This window comes from Spermophilus citellus (genome assembly GCF_964194105.1).
Source record: "Spermophilus citellus genome assembly, chromosome: 9".
NCBI lineage: Eukaryota > Metazoa > Chordata > Mammalia > Rodentia > Sciuridae > Spermophilus > Spermophilus citellus.
Window position 1 is genome coordinate 23,707,063 of NC_138191.1, and position 20,689 is coordinate 23,727,751.

Here is a 20,689-nt window from a genome sequence, read left to right on the forward strand (position 1 = left end):
TAAAGGATTTTTTTCTTCTTTCCTACTGTAGGTTACTTTGCTATGTAGGTAAAATAGACATAATACAGAGAATAAGAATGAATGGAGGAAAAAAGGGAGAGATGGAAATTTCATTAATTTGAAATTACATATGGAAAGGTCATCTATTTTATTTATTCTTTTCTCCCAAACAATAATACTTGCATTGTTGTAGATATTTAGCAACTAAAAATATATATCCTCAAAACTTGACAGAGAAACAGTAGTCTTTGAAAGCTTAAGAAAACATAGCCAATTTTTCTTCTGCATTTGCCGTCATGAAATTAATATTCTCAAGAAGAGGACAAACATAAAGACTGTGGAATGAGGTGGACATCATTATCATAAGTACATGTATGAAGACACAAATGGTGTGACTCTACTTTGTGTACAACCATAGGTATGAAAATTTGTGCTCTATATGTGGAATATGAGTCATAATGCATTCTGCTGCCATATATAACAAATTAAAATTTAAAAAATACAAAAAAAGAACGTGAAAGTAAAAAAAATACTACTGTAAATCTAGGCCCCATCTAAGACTCTTCAATTTCAAGTAGCAATTTGTATGACATAATTCTAGCTGAAAGTGCCAATGGTGCCAATCATTTATTAGTCTTCCTTTAACTTGCATGGTTTCAAGAAAGCAATGGTTCAATGATACACAGACAGATAATTATTAGAGTCCTTATGGGCAAGGAGAATCTCTCTACTACAATTTGCCTAGGCTTTTCCTTTTGATAAGATACACAATTTTTCCAGCATTTTTCTTCTACTACAACGTTTAGTCTCATTTCAGACCTATACCATAGATACCTCTAAAACATAGATACCTTCACTTTAGATCCACATTGGTTTACTGATAAACACAAGATGTCTGTATTCTAAGAAATATGGGAAGTATTGCCCTTTATCATGATGTCAAGTCAAAGTCAACCCATTTTTGTTAAAAAGTTTTTGAGGAATAAACTTCCTTTTCATGTGAGTGAAAAATCAAATTCCAAAACAGATAAAGTCTGATGAAATACGGAACATAGCAATGTAATCTCCAATTACTCTTTAAGTACATGCACTTTTACTTCTCCATTTTCTACAACAGGTATACATGTTATCTATTTCAATATCAAAACTCTATTATCAGAATCCAACAGTTAATTCCTTTAAAGGCTATGGAACCAAGAAAAAAAAGGTATTAAAATCAGAAGTTCAATTAGAAAATTTAACATGAAAAAATCATAATTTTGAGAATAAGAGATTTAATTAGATTTAATTCTCTAAGATTTAATTAGAATTAATTCTGTACATGTTATTTAATTAAAACAATAGCATATGTCAATTACAAAAAAGCATATGTAGTCAATGTTCATAATAATCAGAAAATTAGTAGACTTAGTAATTTTGAAAATTTTATTGTCAACCTTATTTTTTATTCCTTTAATAAGAGACCTCTATGTTGCCTGAGGACTGCTAATATTTTTAAAGATTGTTCTCTGAGGTTGGAAAAAGGCTTAAATTTTGTTTACTCAAATTCAATTAAACTTTTATTTCTAAGTACTGTAGCACTTACAGACTTAGTTGTAAAGTCTTAAAAACTCAAATTTAACTCCTGTATTTATTAGGCACATCATCTTCTACAGTATCTATTGATTTAAAGAAATCTTTACAGTGAAAATGAAATGTTGACAAACACACTCTCTGATACTGATGATCACTGTTGAACATCAGCTAATTGATACTCTTAGCAACAAATACATAGGAGGATTCTTAAAATATCACAGCTACCAAAATAATGAGTGCATTTGACCTTTTTTTAAGTTTGCATATATTTTATTTTCATTTCATTCTCACAAAAGTCTTATAAAATAAGTAGAACAGGTAGTTGAAAGTTGAGTTTACCAAATAAACAATCAAGATCCAGATAATTTAAATCCCTCTTGTCACAGCTAGTAAAGTGAGGAGTCCTATATTCAAACCTAGAGTTTCTAATAATGGGACCAGTCGGTCTCAGAGTATGGCACTCAACTAACAGAATCTGGGACTTTTTTTTTCCCCAGTATGAGTGCATTTGATCTTTAAGAACCATTTTAAATGACATTTCTAAATTAAGTATTAAAGTAGAAGAAGTCTTAAAGGCAAGTAAATTGGATATGCCTGAAAATTTACCCACTATGCACTTAAAGCATGTACTCCCAAATCAAAAACAAACAACTTAACATAAAAATATTTTGAATAAAACTGATAATTATTACTTATATGGTTATTAAACCTTTACTTCAAACTAGACCACTTAACATTAAATTTGTCTTTACAATGGAGGCCAATTTAATAAACAAAATAGTAACAAAATATTAAGCTTTTACATAAAAAGTAAGAGTAATACACAATTAGAAACAAAGAATATACCACAGCCTTGTATTGTTTTTAGTGTCTGGAGCTCCCAAAGCATGTCATCAGTCATTATAACTTAGAAATGCAAAAATAAAAAGTTACTTGGATTTTTTTTGTTCAAAGCATGCTTTGTTAAAGCTGCAGTTTACCTTTTCAATACGTTGGTGTTACAACAGTATATGTGAATGATTAATTAAAAGTTCAATACCTGAATACAAAGAAAGAAAAACACAGCTTTAAAAAAATTGAATAAAAGACACTATGGGGTTAGAAATGATGGTAGAGGGGCTGGGGTTGTGGCACAGTGGTAGAGCACTCGCCTCACATGTGCGAAGCCCTGGGTTCGATGCTCAGCACCACACATAAATAAATAAATAAAGATATTGTGTCCAACAATAACCAAAAAAATAAATATTTACAAAAAAAGAAAAAGAAACAATGGTAGAATGATTTGGCCATTACTAATGCATGGGCCCACATGATTACATGAGTTTTGTAAATCTGCTTCATGGACAACCAGATGAAGGAGAAATTACACTTCACTGATTTGGGATGTGTCAAAGTGCATTCCACTGTCATGTGTAACTGATCAGAACAAATGAAGAATATATTTGAACAAATTAAAAAGCAGAAAGCAAGCTTACCAAAGTTCTGGGGCTGGTGTAAGTAGCAGATGCTCCTCTGCTGTCTGCATGTGTGGAAATTCTGGCTGGTGCGTGGGTCCTGGTCACAGGTGCTTGTGTCTTGATGCCAACAGCAATCCTTGTGAGCACGCAGGCATGTGTGTGAACACAGACAGCAGCTTCCACTTCGAGGGTCCTGAGGGCCATAAGGCACCTTGCTGGGAGATGTACATCAACGAGTGTCATTCAGAGCCCTGCCAGATATATGTTCCCCATGATAAACAAAAACTAAATAATTTACAACTAGAATGCCCACACCACACAACATTCTCAACAAAATATTTCATGAGGATGAATTAAAAACAAAACAGGAAAGGGAGGATCTACACTAAATACACAGTCAACCAAACTAGAAACTAAGTCACATTAATAAGCAGATATAAGTCAAAATGAGTGGGAGCCCAGATCATATCTCAATAATAAACTTGAATATTAACAGCCTGAACTCATCAATCAGAATATGCAGACAGGCAGATTCATTTCATGGGGAAAGACATCCACAGGCTGAGGGTGAAAGGATGGGAAAAAACATCACATTAATTGTGTAAACAAGCTGGGGTTTCCATGCTCATCTCAGATAAAGTAGACTTCAAGCCAAATTTAATTGGAAGAGACCAAGAAGGATATTTCATACTTCTTAAGGGAAGTATGTATGAGGAGGACATAACAATTATAAACATTTGTGTCCCAAACAATGGACGTCTGCATGTATCAAACAAATCCTTCTCAATTTCAATAGTAAGATAGACCATAACACAATAATACTGGGTGACTTTAACACACCTCTCTCACTACTAGACAGTCATTCTAAAGAAAAACTAAATGAAAAAACTATAGAGGGGCTTGGGTTGTGGCTCCATGGTAGAGCACTTGCCTAGCATGTATGAGGCACTGGGATCAATTCTCAGCACAGCATATAAAATAAAATAAATAAAATAAAGTTCTAAGAAGTAAAAATAAATATTTTTAAAAAAGAAACCATACAATTATACAATCAATAATTTATACTTAATAGAAATATATAGAATATTTCATCCATTAACGAGTAAATATACTTTTTTTTCAGCAGCACTTGTCTTCTTCTCTAAAATAGGCCATATCTTACACTGAAAAGCAATTCTTAGTAAATACAAAAAAAGCAAAGAAATTACCCAGCATTATATCATATTAAAATGGAAGAAATTAGGAATCAGCGCTCAAGTAAAAAACAGAAGCCACTCTACCAAAGGGAGACTACATTATACATTATTTAATGAGGAATGGATAGTCAAATAAATCAAGGATGAAATAAAAAAATTGTTAGAGGTAAATGAGAACACTGATATGACATATCAAAATCTCTGGGACACTAGGAAGGCAGTACTAAGAGGAAAGTTTACTGCACTGTGCATGAATAAAGGACCTAACACTACATCTCAAAGCCCGAGAAAAAGAAGAACAAATCAATACCAAAAGCAATAGAAGACAGAAACTAATGAAAATCAGGAAAGGCAGCAGAATACAACAGACACTAGTATGGAAGTATGTATAAACGTGGATGTATAACCAATGTGATCCTGCAATCTGTACAAGTGGTAAAAATAAGAATTCATAACCCACTTGAATCAAATGTATGAAATATGATATGTCAAGATCATTGTAGTGTTTTGAGCAACCAATAAAAAAATAAAATAAAATCAGAGCTGAAATCAATGAACTCTAAAGGAAAAAAAATTGAAAAAACACAAAGTTGGTTCTTTGAAACAATAAATAAAATACATAAATCCTTGGCCATGCTAACAAAGAGAAAAAGAAAACTAAGATTACTAAAAAAGAAGATGAAGCAAGTAATATCACAAGGGACATGTCTAAAATGCAGAAAGAAATTAGAAACTACTTTGACAATTTGTACTCCAAAAAAATAGAAAATATAGAATACATAAACAAATTCCTAGAGTCATAAGACCTACTCAAACTGAATGAGGAGGTCATACACAATTTAAATAGATTAATTGCAAGTAATGAAATAGAAAACACCATCTAAAGCCTACCAACCAGTCTGGGGTTGTGTGGTAGAGTGCTTGCCTGGCATGTGTGAGGCACTGGGTTTGATTATCAGCATCACATAAAAAATAAACTAAAGGCATTGTGCCTATCTAAAACTAATAAAAATATATTTAAAAAAGCCTACCAACCAAGAAAAGTCCAGGACCAGACGGATTCTCTGCTAAATTCAATGAGACTTTCAAAGAAGAATTAATACCATACTTTTCATAGTATTCCATGAAACAGGAAAAGAGGGAAGCCTTCTAAACTCATTCTATGAGACTAACATCACCCTGATACCAAAACCAGACAAAGACCCTTTAAGAAAAGAAAACTTCAGACCAATATCCCTGATGAACATACATGTAAAAATTCTCAATAAAATTCTGACAAATTGCACACAAAAAATATTAAAAACATAGTTCACCATGATCAAGTGGGGTTCATCCCAAGGACCCAAGGTTGGTTTAACATGCAGAAATCAATAAATGTAAATCATCATATGAATAGACTTGAAAACAAGAATCATATGATCTCAATAGATGCAAAAAACAGCATTTGACAAAATACGGCACACTCTCATGTTCAAAACACAAGAAAAATTAGGAATAGTAGGAACATATCTCAACATTGTAAAAGCTATCTATGCTAAACCCAAGGCCAGCATCATTCTAAATGGAGAAAAATTGAAAGCATCCCCTCTAAACACTGGAACAAGACAAGGATGTCCTCTTTCACCACTTCTATTCAACATCATCCTTGAAACTCTAGGCAGAGCAATTACGAGAAAGAAGTTAAAGGAATACAAGTAGGTATAGAAGAACCCAAACTGTCCCTATTTGCTGATGACATGATTCCATATCTAAAAGATCCAAAAAATTCTACCAAAAAACTTCTGAAACTACCAGATGAATTCAGCAATGTTGGAGGATGTAAAATCATCACCCATAAATCAAATGCATTCTGATACACCGGTGATGAATCCACTGAATGAGAAATTAGGAAAACTATTCCGTTCACAACAGCCTCAAAATAAAACAAAATAAAATTCCTGGGAATCAATCAAACAAAAGAGGTGAAATGCCTCTACAACGAAAAGTAGAGAACATTAAAGAAAGTCAAGAAAACTCAGAAGATGGAAAGATCTCCCATGATCCTGGATGGGCAGAATTATTATTGTCAAATGTGCTCTACTACCAAAAGCATTATATAGATTTAAGGCAATTTCTATTAAAATCACAATGACATTCTTCATAGAAATATACAAAGCAATCATGAAATTTATTTGGAAAAATAAGAGACACAGAATAGGCAAAGCAATCTTTAGCATGAAAAGTAAAGCAGGAGGTATCACCGTACCAGACGTAAAACCATACCACAGAGCTATAGTAACAAAAACAACATGGTATTGGCACCAAAACAGACTTGTAGACCAATGGTACAGAATAGAGGATGTTGGGGTTTTTAGCTTCTTTTATTCACTCTGTCTCACAGAGAGGCTTAGGAGAGCAAGCCCCCAAACCGGACGGATCAAGAAACGTGAGGGTCGGCAGGTCACCCACCCAGTCCTCCCCACTGGAAGACAATCAGAAGCACCAGGGAGACCAGTCAAAGCAGGATCTCCTTTATTGAGGAAGTACACACAGCTAATATAATGTGCAGGAGCCAATCAGGATAAAGGTCAGAGGGGTGGAGCAAGTTCACATGTCATGCCCTACAAGAGGACACAGAGACAAACCCACATAAATACATTATCTCACACTAGACAAAGGTGCCAAAAACTTTCATCGGAGAAAAAAATAGCCTATTCAACCAATAGTGCTGGCAAAACTGGGAATTCACATGCAGGAAAATGAAATTAAACCTCTCTCACACCATGCCCCCAAATCAACCCAAAGTGCATCTAAGACTTAGCCACTAGAACAGAGACCCTGTACCTAACAGAAGAAAAAGTAGAAACAAATCTTAACCATGTCAGCCTAGGATCAGACTTCCTTAACAAGACCCCTGAAGTGCAAGAAGTAAAATTAAGGATCAATAGATGGGATGGATTAAAATAAAAAAGATTCTTATCAGCAAAGGAAATAATCAACAATGTGAGAAGAGAGCCTAGAGACTGGGAGAAAATCCTTATCACATGTACCTCTCACAAAGCATTGATCTCTAGGATACAGAAAGAACTAAAAAAAAAAAAAAACTTAACACCAAGAACACATATAACCCAATCAATAAAGAAACTAAGAAAATGAATATACACTTCACAGAAGAAGAAATGCAATCAATCAACAAATGTAAGAAAAAGTGTTCAACATCTCTAGCAATTAAAGAAATGCAAATCAAAACTACACTAAGATTCCATTTGGGGGAAAAGTACACTCATACATTGCTGTTGGGACTGCAAACTGTATGACCACTATGGAAAGCAGTATGTAAAGTATTCTGAAAACATGGAATGGAACCACCATTTGACCCAGCTATCCCACTCCACCCTTTATACCCAAAGGACATAAAATCAGCATACTGCAGTAATGCAGCCACATCAACATTTACAGAAGCTCAATTCACAATAGCTAGATGTCCTTCAATAGATGAATGAATAAAGAAAATCTGAGATAGATATTCAATGGAATATTACTCAGCTTTAAAGAGAATGAAATTATGGTATTTGCCAGTTAAAGGATGGAGTTGGAGAATATCATAATAAGAGATGGAAGACAATCCCCCAAAACCAAAGGCAAAATAGTTTCTGGAATATGTGCATTTTAATTCATAATAAGGGGCAGGCAGGGAACCAGAGAAGAATAGAGTTACCTTGTATTTGGCAGAGGGAAGTGAAGGAAGAGGAGGGAACATGAGGATAGGAAGGATAACAGAAGAAAACAGACATTGCTACTTTATGTATATATATGACTGCAAGACCAATGTGATTCTACAACATGCATACTCAGAAAAATGAGAAATTATATCCCATCTATAAATGATAACCAAAGGGCATGAATGCATTCCACTGTCATGTATAACTAATTAAAACAAATTAAAAATTTAAGAAAAAAGAGACTCTGTGGAAAAGCAAACTCTCCTGCTGCCCCAGAGTTTTGCAAAATCTGTCACATTCCATTAATGGAAATGGATCTAACTTGCAGCACGTGCTCTGTGGTACTCTGGACCTCTTCTGTGGAGACAGTCACCATTTGACCCAGCTATCCCACTCCTCGGTTTATACCCAAAGGACATAAAATCAGCATAATGCAGTAACACAGCCACATCAACGTTTATAGAAGCTCAATTCACAATAGCTAGATGTCCTTCAATAGATGAATGGATAAAGAAAATCTGAGAATCTTGAATGCTGAGAGGCCCAGCTAACACTGCTGAAGTGACTGCTGAGGTGGCTGCTCTGGCTGATGAAGGATGCCAGCTTCTGTAGATGTGGATGGTGCCCTGATTTTGACCTATACCCTCAATGTAGGACCAGCTCTCGCTCAGCTAGCATTTAGGAACACAGAGTGGGGACCCTTTGGGTCTGTCACTGTCTGCAAAGTATGCATTGACTAAGGAGCAAGGTACAGTCTTTTTCCAGGTGGGGTGCACAGAATGAAAATGGCATGATATTGGCAGCAAAACACATACAGAGACCAATGGTACACAAGAGAGGACACAGAGACAATCTGACAAAAATACAGTTATCTCACACTAGAAAAAGGCACCCAAAATATACATTGGAGAAAAGACAGCCTCATAAACACGTGGTGCTAGGAAAACTGGAAATCCATACCTACCAAAAAGAAATAAAAAGCCTCTCTCTCATCATGCATAAACATCAACTCAAAGAGGATCAAAGGTGGAGGCACTAGGTCAGAGACCCTGGGCCTGATCCTAGTACATGTAGGCCCATATTTCCACCATGTCGGCTTAGGAACGCACTTTGTTATCAGGATTCCTAAAGTACAAGAAGTGAAACCAAGAATGGATAAATGGGATGGATTCAAACTACGAAGCTTCTTCACAGCAAAGGACACAATCAAGAACGTGAAGAGAGAGCCTACACAATGGGAAAAAATCTTTACCACATGTACCTCAGATCAAGCATTATTCTCCAGAACACATTAAGAACTCAAGAAACCTAACATTCCTCCATATATCTGGTTTGGTGCCAGTACTGTTTCTGATTCATTCACTATGCTCTTACCTCTTGCCTTCCCATTCCCTTCACTCGTGTTTTTTTAGGACTCTCCATAAAGCTTTCTATAGTGCTTGCACAAATGTGCAGTCCCACCAGCATTGTATGTGAGTACTTTTCCCCCCACATCCTCACCACCATTTACTGTTGCTTATATCCTTGATAACTGCCATTCTGACTGGAGTGAGATGGAATCTCAGTGTCATTTTGATTTGTACTTCTATAATGGATACAGATACTGTACATTTTTAAATTCATATGTTGATCTATTGGGTTTCTTCTTCTGTGAAGTGTCTTTTCATTCCTTTCCAATTTGTTGATTTTTTTGTTTTGGGTGTAGCTGACTTTCAAATGTAGAATTTTCTGTTACTAAAAACAAATTAACAGCTTTCTCACCACACATCCAAAACTAGTTATGATAAAGATATAGGGATTTGCTAAGGGGATCCATTCTAGATCTGAATAAGGTTATTGTCCATAGAATTATTTCTCAAAGGCATATTAAAAACAATTTAACTTTAAAAATGAGTACCTAAAATAATAAGAAAACCCAGTTGCAGGTGCCCTCTGCTCTTTTTTGTAATACAAAGAACTTTGAACTTCTCAATGCAAGAAATTTGAAACAAATAACAGTATCAGAGTTTATATTTTCTTCACGGACTGGAATTGTCAGAGAAATACCTGGATTTTTAATAGAAAAAATAAACTTAAAGATTGGGCAGGGGAGTGGGTGTTCTTGGAACGAGTTTTTAGCAGGTAATTCTACCTCACTTACCCTTAAGACATATCAGAAGGAACCACTCTACATTTTCTAATCCCTATGTGCTTTCTAATGTATATGATTTTGTTTCTCATCCTTCCTTCCTCTCCAGATTATTTCTATCTTCTGAAAAACAGCAAAATGAATGAAATGAAAATGTTCTCCGTGGTTTACATAGATAGCAGAAAAGGAAAAAGGGTCATATCTATGTGGCATTTTGCAGCCAACAGAGGGAAAGTCAAACCCCCATAAAAGGTGGGGTGAGGGGCTGCTAAGAAGTCAACAGGCAGAATTCTATCAGATTTAGTCACTAACAAGCTCTGATATTACCTCACATGAGATAAAATATTGCATGCGCCCCGGTGCAGGGAGGGATTCAAGTACTAAGGGACAAAAAGACTGACCTGATACCTCTAGAGCTCTCCAATGTCATCAGTCCTTTCAAAGCAAACAGGTTTTCCAAGACTTCATCCAGGCAGCCATTGACAAAACAGAGCCAACAGGCTCCACCCAATCACAGAGATTCTTTTCTTGTTCATGGTCTTCAAGGATCTTCACCTGGCTAGGGCAATGTCATTTTTCCTAAAGAAAGAACAAGAGACAGAAAGCACAAATCTGTCAACAGTTCTTAAGAATGACAGCTGCCATGACACTCAAATAAATGCTGTAACAAGAGCTGACTGGGGAAGCCAGATTCGACTACCCTCTTTAGAAGAAATCCTCTACACAGGATGGGGAAGCCCTGTGTCTGCAAGACCCAGAGCTGAGGAGCACCCTGGTGTCATCTTCCTCTCTTTCCAGAAGCACCCATCTGATCCTTCAGCTGCAATATGGAAGTTACTCTGACTTTCTGCTGTAATAAAAGATAGATAAACTACAAAATATAAACAAAGACCCAGGCTTTGTGAGCTTAGGGTATGAGATGGCTTGGGGTTCTCATCAACACAGTGGAAGTGGACGGTCACAGAGAGTTCCTAGGGTTTCAATGTAGGCTGAATCATGAGGAACATTTTGGGTTCGTGTAATTTCATTATTGAGATAACCTACTCCCTATGTGAAAATCTGTCAGAAAAGTTAAATTCCAGCACTTGTAAACTCAAAAGCTCCAGGAACTAGCAAGGTGGATTATATAAAAGTTTTCAGGCAGGACAGAGAACAAAAGATAAAACTGCTGTGACTAATTTGCAAAAGTATTCAATTACAAAGTAAAATAAAATAAAAAAAAAAACCTGGGCACAATGGCACATGCTTGTTATCACAGCTACTAAAGAAGCTAATGCAGGAAGATCACGAATTTAAGCCCAGCTTTGGCAAATTAAACACATTAACCCCTACTCAATAAAGGAGAATAAAATAATATATAAAGGGATGGGGATGTAGCTCAGTAAGAGAGTGCTTGCCTAATATGTGCAAGATCTTGAGTTCAATCCCAGTTAAGTATCACAAATGAACAAAAAAGGAAAACAAGAACTGCTCTGTCAAACAAGACACACAGGCAAATTTCAGTGCAGAACCATCTACGATCTCTGACCTGTGTCCTCAAAGATTTATTTGAAAATATTTTATTTTGTGACCTTACCTTTAGTATTGAAAGGAAATGACAATTCTCAGAGGTGACTGGGCAAGAGTGCTGTAAAACACTCTTGCTATACTTGAATGTACACTCTCCTTGGTATATCTTCTCAGGCTCTTGGGTTCTCTGGGTTTTACATTTATTATGTAAATTTAATGCCTCAGAAATATAATCACATCATAGTCAAATGTAGTTTTTCGTTCTTGGAAAGTAAAAACTGAAATTGCTTTCAACTCAGTGGAGGGCACTGACTTAATCCTAACCTTAGCCCAAAGGTTTAAGTTTATGTATGCAAGTAGAGTTCTCTACGCATTTTCCCTTATGGTCACATCTTTTACTCAAGCTTCATATCTGACTCAGTAGATGCTGCCAGCCAGTATTCTATCGTAACCCAGTAAACCAAATATATAGTGGATACCACACATAATCTGTTCACTAACCTGTCCTTCAATCATGCTTGTTTGGGTTGGGGTTGAAGACGCTAAGAACTATCAAAAGCATGATTTGATTACTGTTAATGTTACTGGGTTGCTGTTGTTAGAGGACTTACCCTTTTGTAGAGGAATAAAACAGAATTAATGAAAGCATCATGATTGCATAACCTAAGCAAGGAATGAAAAACGAGTTGAGCTAGACTTCATTCTGGAAGTTAATGCTGACTCACTAGACAATATTGAACTAGTTTCCTAAATGTTCTGTGTCTTAGTTTGCTCACTGTTAAATATCCTCTCTTTTCCCCAAGGTTTTAACAATCACAGGTCCTAGATTTTCAAAATGCTCCAAAAGGCCCTCAAACATTTAACAATACTTTTTTGTTTGTTTGTTTGTTTTGGTACTGAGGATGGAATCCAGAGGAGCTCAATCGCTGACTCACATCCCCAGTGTTTTTTGTTTGTTTGTTTTTTGGCTTTTTGTGTTTTTTTTTGAGGAGACTCATAGTATTTCCATAACTGCTCTACTAATTTACATAGGTATAAGCATATTAATCATTTAAGGAATATTTGTCTACATCCGATAATTTACTTCCTTCAAGGCTGAAGACATTAAGGTCAGAAAAACTAAGATATTTTCTACAGACCGAATTCTTTTACTATGTCCTGTTCCAGGAACCTGGAGTGGTGCCCAGAAGTCTTCAGTCTTTACCTTACTTTTAGTAGTCAGTCTTGGAGGCAGATCAAGAATTAATACCATACTTTTCATAGTATTCCATGAAACAGGAAAAGAGGGAAGCCTTCTAAACTCATTCTGAGACTAACATCAATACCAAAACCAAAGACCCTTTAAGAAAAGAAAACTTCAGACCAATATCCCTGATGAACATACATGTAAAAATTCTCAATAAAATTCTGACAAATTACACACAAAAAATATTAAAAACATAGTTCACCATGATCAAGTGGGGTTCATCCCAAGGACCCAAGGTTGGTTTAACACGCAGAAATCAATAAATGTAAATCATCATATTTTGTTGTTATTATAATATTTGTGTTAGTGGTATACTACATCATGAAATCACTCAAAACCGATGTTGAGTCCCCCTTAACACACTGGTTCCATCTACTCCCCATAGTTTCCTTGAAACCTCCTTGGGGGCATTCAGTCTTTGGTCATTTCAACTCACTCACATTCAGAAGCTTTCACCTGGCCTACGGCTAACAGGGAAAGGTCAGGGGATTTCAGGGTCTAACCCAATTCATCACTAGAGTCAACAGAATTGAGCTGGACTCCTGAGAACAGAGTAGCCATCCAGGACTCTACCCAAGAATTCCCGGACTCACCTGGAGGATGACACCCAGCTGCAGCTCCCAGCAGAAGTCCTCTCAGCAGGAGCCACCTAGCAGCTGTGCTGCACTCCCAGGTCTTCCGTGGCACTCCCAGGATCCTGCGCGGCGCTCCCAGGGTCCTCCATGGCGCTGCCACTGTCCTCTGCAGCACACAGGAGAGGCTGTGTACCCAGGGTGCGCGGGGCGGAGGCTCTGGCCGCCACAGGGAGGGCGACCTGTTGGGCTTCTTACCAGCTCTCCAGGTGAGCAGCAGACCCTCAGAGGTATGGACGCCGGCACAGGAGCAGGACTCACAGAGTAGGGCTTCGAAAGTGAGAAGCCACCTGGTGAAGGACGGCCCAGAAGCCAACTCATGGGAACTGCCCTTTGGGACGGGTCTTGAGGGTTGTGTTCCCCACAGGCGCCTGGGCCTTCCGGGGTCCTGGAGAGTGCGGAGCACGTGCGTGCGTGTGCGTGGGGGGCGGAGCTAGGCGTGGGCCACATCCGGGGTAGGCAGGCGGGTGGGCGGGGAAACTTTCAAATTTGGGCGGGAAGCACAAGGCTTCAGAACCAGCAGGATGTGGTGCCCGAGGGTGTGCGACGGCACTTTTAAGTTCCCATCCTTGGGAGGCCTCGCCTGCGTGGTTTTATTAGTTGCTTCAGTCAAACTCTGAAACTCATCTCCCCCACAGAAGGTAGTAGTGCAGCAACTGAGTGACCGAATAGCGCTTAATAATAATATCTTTGGAGCTGGAGTTGTGGCTCAGTGGTAGAGCGCTTGCCTGGCATGTGTGAGGCACTGGGTTCCATTCTCAGCACCAAGATACAGGCCCATTTTTTTTAAAAAAAACATCTTTTAAAAAATAATAATATAGTCATTTATTTATCGTTTTATTGAAATGCTAGTGAGAGCATACTGTTGGGTGTTGGACACAAAACAAATACGGGCCCTGTCCACCGAGTTTCTAGACTAGTGAGCCAGTGCTTTTCAAAGTATAAAATCAAGCATTCATTAAGCTCATACTTATGTGGTAAATACCAGGGAAGTGTGAGGTTTTCTTGTTCTCTGAAGGAAACAAAAGTTGTGGTTCTGTGTTTCCCTTAGAAGAGTGATGGACGCAGAGGAATGGAGAGGGTGCATATATGAAGAGTACAAGTCTGAAAGAGTGGATATCCAATCTAAGTATGAATTTATGTACTAGACTTTGTGTGTTCAGCATATCTCGACTGATGTTGATATGTTTAATTGCATGCCTGTCAACAGTGTGTTCACATTGATATTCAGCTGCAGATAATCTATCAGGAAAAACCTACAGGTGGACATGAGTTATTTTAGGGAAAAAAAGTAGACAGTAGGTTTCAAGTTTGAGAGGATGGGATCAGATATGCAAAAGCAGAAGTGGGGGTGTTTATAATCTGGTATGAAAGTAGCCATTTTAAAATTTGTGAATGCACAAATAAATATGCATATATAATATATATGCAAATATATTTTTGATAATTGAATATATAGGTCTTGTTACCCATGTATATTCACAATTTTATGTATGCTTTATATTAATGTAGATTCAGGTATATGGTTATATTTAGGTTTAGTGTTAAACTTTCTGTAGGGTAAGGGTTAGGGTGAGTGAAAAAAATGCATATGGAAAACTAAGAATACTCATTAGAATAACCCATGAATACATGTATGAAAATATAAATAAATATGTTTTGAACTAGGGAAGGTTTTATTTTTTTATTATTTAAAAAAAAATTAGTTGTTGATAGACCTTTATTTTATTTATTTATATACAGTGCCGAGAATCGAACCCAGTGCCTCACACATGCCAGTAAAGTGCACTACCATTGAGCCACAGCCACAGCCCTGAACTGAGAAAGGATTTAATGTGACACATATGAATACAGGTTTTTTAAAATAGTGCTTCTCTGCCTTCAACACACACACTTGCGCTGCCACTCCCTTGTCAGAGCACAGCCTGTGCAAGGCACCTGAGGCTGCTAGGGCTGCTATATAACCTGAAGGCTGCAGGAGGAAGGGGACCCAATAGGGGGTCTGGCTGCCCAAGCCTCTGGGGACCAAGTTGGCGGTCACTTCTGAAGGCTCCCTCTCTTAGCCCTTGTTCGCCCATTCCTGTTGCCTGGCTGGCCTGGGTGACTATCTATCGCCCCAGTTCCTACACTCCATGGTGACGATTGATTAACTGGGAGAGACGGACTGCAGTGTGCTCAAAAAGCCTATGAAGTTGTGCGAGAACCGCTAAGGCAGAGGCTGTAGCTGTGGCGGCCTCAGAGGCAAAGAGTTTGGGAGATGGTGGTTGCCCTGGGTTGCATGTGAGGGGTGGAGACTGCAGTGCCTGGCGGCAGCTGGGCTGACACCAGTGGCAGCCCCTGAACCCTGGGGCTGGGGAGCGCCAGCAAGCGCTTGCTGCTCGACTTTTTGCACACCTTTCCTATCAGAGGTTCTGTCCACCTTCTTCAATACAACACCCAGGAAAATAGGCAGGCCAAGGGCTCCAGGATCCTGGAGTCCATCCTGCACGCTCAGGGGGAAGTGCGCCCTCTTGTGCTCCAGTCTCTACTTGGCTGCCATCCTCTACTTTGAGTGGAGCCCAGGCGCCAGGGGCTCAGGGAGGACCTCACCTTGACTCTAGTAGTGCGGACACTCCATCCTAAGCCCCAATGAAGAGACATCTGCTTGCTCAAAGGTGGCTGTGAGAAGTTTTCCTCTGCTTACCCAGAATTCTGTTCCAAAACCAGCGCCCCGGCAGACTTCTCCCCAGTGCCATGGAGTCCTTTCACCTGCATTGCAGCTCCACTGGAGCCGCTCTGCACAGGCTGCGGGGACCCTTGGAGATTCTTCAGTTCCTCTACTTCCAGGTTGCCTTCCACGCTGCCTGGAGAGACATGCTGCACGCCCTAGGGATCACAGTCCTATTGAATGTCTCCTCCCAATGCCCAAACCACATGCAAGGATGCTACCAGTACAAACGCATCTGGCGAAAGATAACCACAAGTCCAACATGGGCTCCTGGTTCATGGAAGCCATGGAGTAGGACTGTGCGGTGAAGGACTACCGCGGTCCAGGGATGGTGCACTGCTAGGAGGGCATCCTCTGCTCTGCTACCATCTGCTTGGCTTAGCAGATGATAAAGGAGCAGCTGAGGCTAGAGAAGGCCTTGAGCCGCATGGAGCAGCTGTCCCAGGTGCTGGACACATCCTGCTCCTCCAGGCCTGCCAGCCCTTCAGGCCCCTTAGGGGTACTGCAAGCCCACTCCCACCCTTACCTCACAGTTTGTCTTCAGCTTCCCTATCTCCCTGGGTGTGCAATTGGCCCCCAGCCGACTGCAGGACCAGCACAACCCCAACCTTACCTCCCCAGCACTCAGAGCCACTCACCTAACCCCTGAAACTAAGGTTGCTGCCAGGGATGCCTCTGTGAAACTGAACAAAATATAAATTTGTATCAAGAGTATATAATGAGTCTAATGTCTACTATGGTAGATGTCTTTTTCTCCATTTATCATACCTTCTACTACTGCATAGACTGATAATATATAAGTGCAGTTTCCAAGTCTCATCTGGAGTAAGGATTGCAGTTGGCACTGATTCTTCAATGAGATGAATTCATGTGAGACAAACCTACATGTGCATACGGACGATTCAGGGTAGGAGTGGCATGTAGGGAATTTATATTCTTGTGAAGAAAGTGAGTATCCTGATCAAGCTCTGGAGTTGGGTTTCTGGCAGCAAAGTGTTAAATGGCCCAAGTTGGGGAGTAGTGTCCACTGGAATATTTCTGTGCCGTGTTTGGACCTTTCTCCTTACTCCATTTTTTTTCTAGCTGTGCAGCATCCAAACAGAGGTCTCTATCCTTCCTAGAAATTTTATAAAGTATGGAAATATCTTAAATATAACCCTTAATGTAATATAATTACATTAGATTATATAATTACATGTAATTATATGTAATTAATTATGTAATATAATTCTCCTCTCTACATATAAGACCTGACTGATGCCTTATTTGTGAAGATTGAGTTGATTCACCTAAAACACAACATTGCTGTGTTAATGAGCTTTGATGAAAACTACCTGAAAGAATAACTTTTAGAGGAGAGATTTATTTTGGTTCACAATTTCAGAGTGTTCAGATCATCATTGGCTGGCTCCAAGGCAGAAATATTATGGTGGAAGGATGTGATGGTGGAAAGCTGCTCAGCACATGGGAGCTAGGGAGCAGAGAGAGGGGAAGGGACCAGGACATATAGAGCCCAAGGTCATGCTCCCTCTGACCTTCTTCCTCCCATCATGACTCACCTGCTTACAGTTACCAACCAATAGTTCATTCAAATTTTTAATTCATCAAATGGATCAATCCAGTTGTTGTAATCCAACTGTTTCACCTCTGAATATGGTTGCCTTATTTAACACTCGAGTTCTTTAGGGGACATTTCTAGGTCCTTACTATAACAATTGACTTGCCCATGGTTAATATTTTTTCTATTATTATCACTACTGCTACACATAGAGCAACTACCACAAGATGTGAAGGAAGAAAGAATCCATTAGTAACAGCAACAGCAAACCAAATACTTAGACAAAAACCATTAGAAAGCTGTGCAAGATCTATTGGAAGGATAATTTAAAATACTGTAATGCACAAAAAAGAGACTTGAATTGATTTTTCTTAGACTCAATATCCTTCATTTTCCCTTCTGCCTACAAGATTCATAAGGGACTATAATTTCAACAGAAATAACATGATTTCTTCAATTTTAGAACAAGACAAGCTGATTTTAAAAAAATCAGATTGACAAAGATTTGAAGAAAAAGCAAATTTACTTACTAATGAAAATATAAGACAAATTCATATTCAAAAGAATTGATACACAAAAGTGAATGAGAATGACAAACACACAATCAAAACCTTTGGTGGACTACCAATTTATAGGATGAAACCTAAAATAAGGTTTCATCAAGGACAATTGTGTTTTTCCCCCTTTTTAAACAGCTTTTTAGCAGTAGATGGACACAATACCTTTATTTTACTTATTTATTTTTATGTGTTCCTGAGGATCAAACCAGGGCCTCACACATGTCAGGCAAGCTCTCCACCACAGACTCACAACCCCAGCCCCAAAGGATAATTACTTTTAGTTTAGTCAGTATAGTGACTTGATAGTGACTGTAGTGACTGTCACAATTGGTTTATTTAGAACACTGTATATATATATATGTGTGTGTGTGTATAAAATTTTCTAAGTAGATTACACTATTCTTTGCCTAAAGAAAATAGCAGTCACTGATATTGTCAAGAGTAGAGCAAAGGGAAGTATCCTAAAGATGCACTGTTTAGAATAGAACCTGATATTACAGAATACATAGGGGTAGCTTTTTCATTTTTACACGTCTCTTTGGCAGAGTCAACACCAGTAGTGTAGTCACAAATGTATATAGGGTATTAAAGTCCCTCTCATTCCACAATCCTCCACACCTCCACACCCCTCCCTTTACCTCCCTCCCCTCTGTCCAATCCAAGGTTCCTTCATTCCCCACCACCCTGCTTTATAGATCAGCATCTGCTTACCAGAGAAAACATTCAGTCTTTGTTTTTTGGGGTATGGCTTATTTTATTTTCTATTCTTAACACTTGTTCTAGGGACTAATATAGAAATGGGAGACAAAAAAAAAAAAAAAGAAACTATTTATACAAACTTTGCTTTAAAAGAAAACAAAAAGCCACTGAAAGACCGTTACAGTTTCACCCTGCCTGCCATCAGTGATGTTGGCCTTCAACGTATGGCTACAGCAACATAAATAAACCTCTATCTTACATTTACGCATACTAGGAGCACTCTGAAGACACAAAGGAGGCTTCAGTACAATTGGGGCCTGGCCCACACCACTAAGAAACAAGTAGAGGCTGCCATATGCAAGACTTTGCATAGGCTTGGTGTGGACATCAGTCTCATATTCCCCTGAGGGAAGTTAGATTAGCAAAATGGCACAGCATATTTAATGTGGAGGAGTGGGGGCAGTAAAATTTGGAGAATGAGTGAATAAAGGAAGCAGATTGTGCTAGGCTATAAATGAGAGGGCCTCTTAGCAAGTCATCAATTTCCTTCCTCACATGGACTCAAAGAGGTGAGACCTGATGGTGCAGTGCAAAGTCCAGCCTGGCTTGGCCTAGAGGAGCTACATGGTCAGGTGTGGATCTGTGAAAGGTGCTAGCTGAGTCTCACTGACACTGTCCAGCAGGGCCCTGCTGCTCACTAGGGTGCTTCTAGAACTGCCAAGGAGCTCTACATTGGAACCACATGACCCTTGTGTAGGAGGCAACAATTTCCCCAGAGCTGATTTTCTGAGGAGAGCTGCTGAGGTGAGAACTGTGTTGTGACAGGTGCTGTGTCACTGAGGCTGTTCAGAAGCAGTGTCTCGAGGTTTAGCATGCACTCTTAGGTGCACTTTGTCTTAGTGAGAGGCCTGGTGGTATTTGACTACTGGTATTCCATCACTGCCAGGAAGTCATTCTGCCTTTCTGACTACCCTAGTAGGAGACATTTCTGATCACCTCTTCAGACCTGCACCAGATTTGAAGGAATAGGGCCCAGGTGCTCCTTAGCAGATAGACAGTTGTTCAGATGTGGTGAGGGGGTTAGGCCTAGGCTTCCTCGTGTTTAAGGGACCTGTGGTGGCTTTGCTTCTTTTGTGGCTCCTGGAAGGCAAGAGTCTCAATGCTGGAGCACACAGAAGGACCCTTAACGATTTCACCTGCAAGTAAACAAAAGAATCCTGTTCAGATGGAACTGTTAGACCCCACTTATGATGCCCAGACACTGGAATTAGGGCAAAGCATGCAGGAAGGTATAAACATGGTGGGAGGTGGTAAAAAGAATGAGTCAAGGGGATGCACTGGGTCTGGAGGAGATTCCAGGTTCCAGCTTAGAGGATAAGCTTCCCTGTGCACCCAAATCCCTGGTGCCCCAGCCATAGCCCTACTGCATATCATCCTACTACTGTCCTTTTATTACCCAGTTCATACTACATGTTATATGGTCTGAAGAAAAATAAAGGCCTTTGCCATATTCTAGGAAAATAAGGATGGAGCATGAAACATACACATGTAGAAACAGCCTGTACTGAAGAGGACATATTGAGGCAAGTTCCCCTGTTAAGTGTGTGTCTCATTTTTCTTAAGGAGAAGTCAAATTGGCAGGGACCTCAGAGATTATCTAAGTCTAGGTCCACCTTAAACAGATGAAGGGTAGTAGCTCACAGAGGCAAAGGGGCCAGCCA

The 20,689-nt window shown here is 39.1% G+C and overlaps 1 long non-coding RNA gene across 1 annotated transcript in view; it reads right to left on the minus strand.

The window, feature by feature from the left end:
• Positions 1-3,056: 3,056 nt before the first annotated feature.
• The window catches only part of LOC308655308, a 74,390-nt gene continuing 56,757 nt past the window's right edge, over positions 3,057-20,689 (minus strand). The window contains exon 3 of the long non-coding RNA XR_014023449.1: positions 3,057-3,247. This is a non-coding gene — a long non-coding RNA (uncharacterized lncRNA). The remainder of the gene's footprint in view (positions 3,248-20,689) is intronic.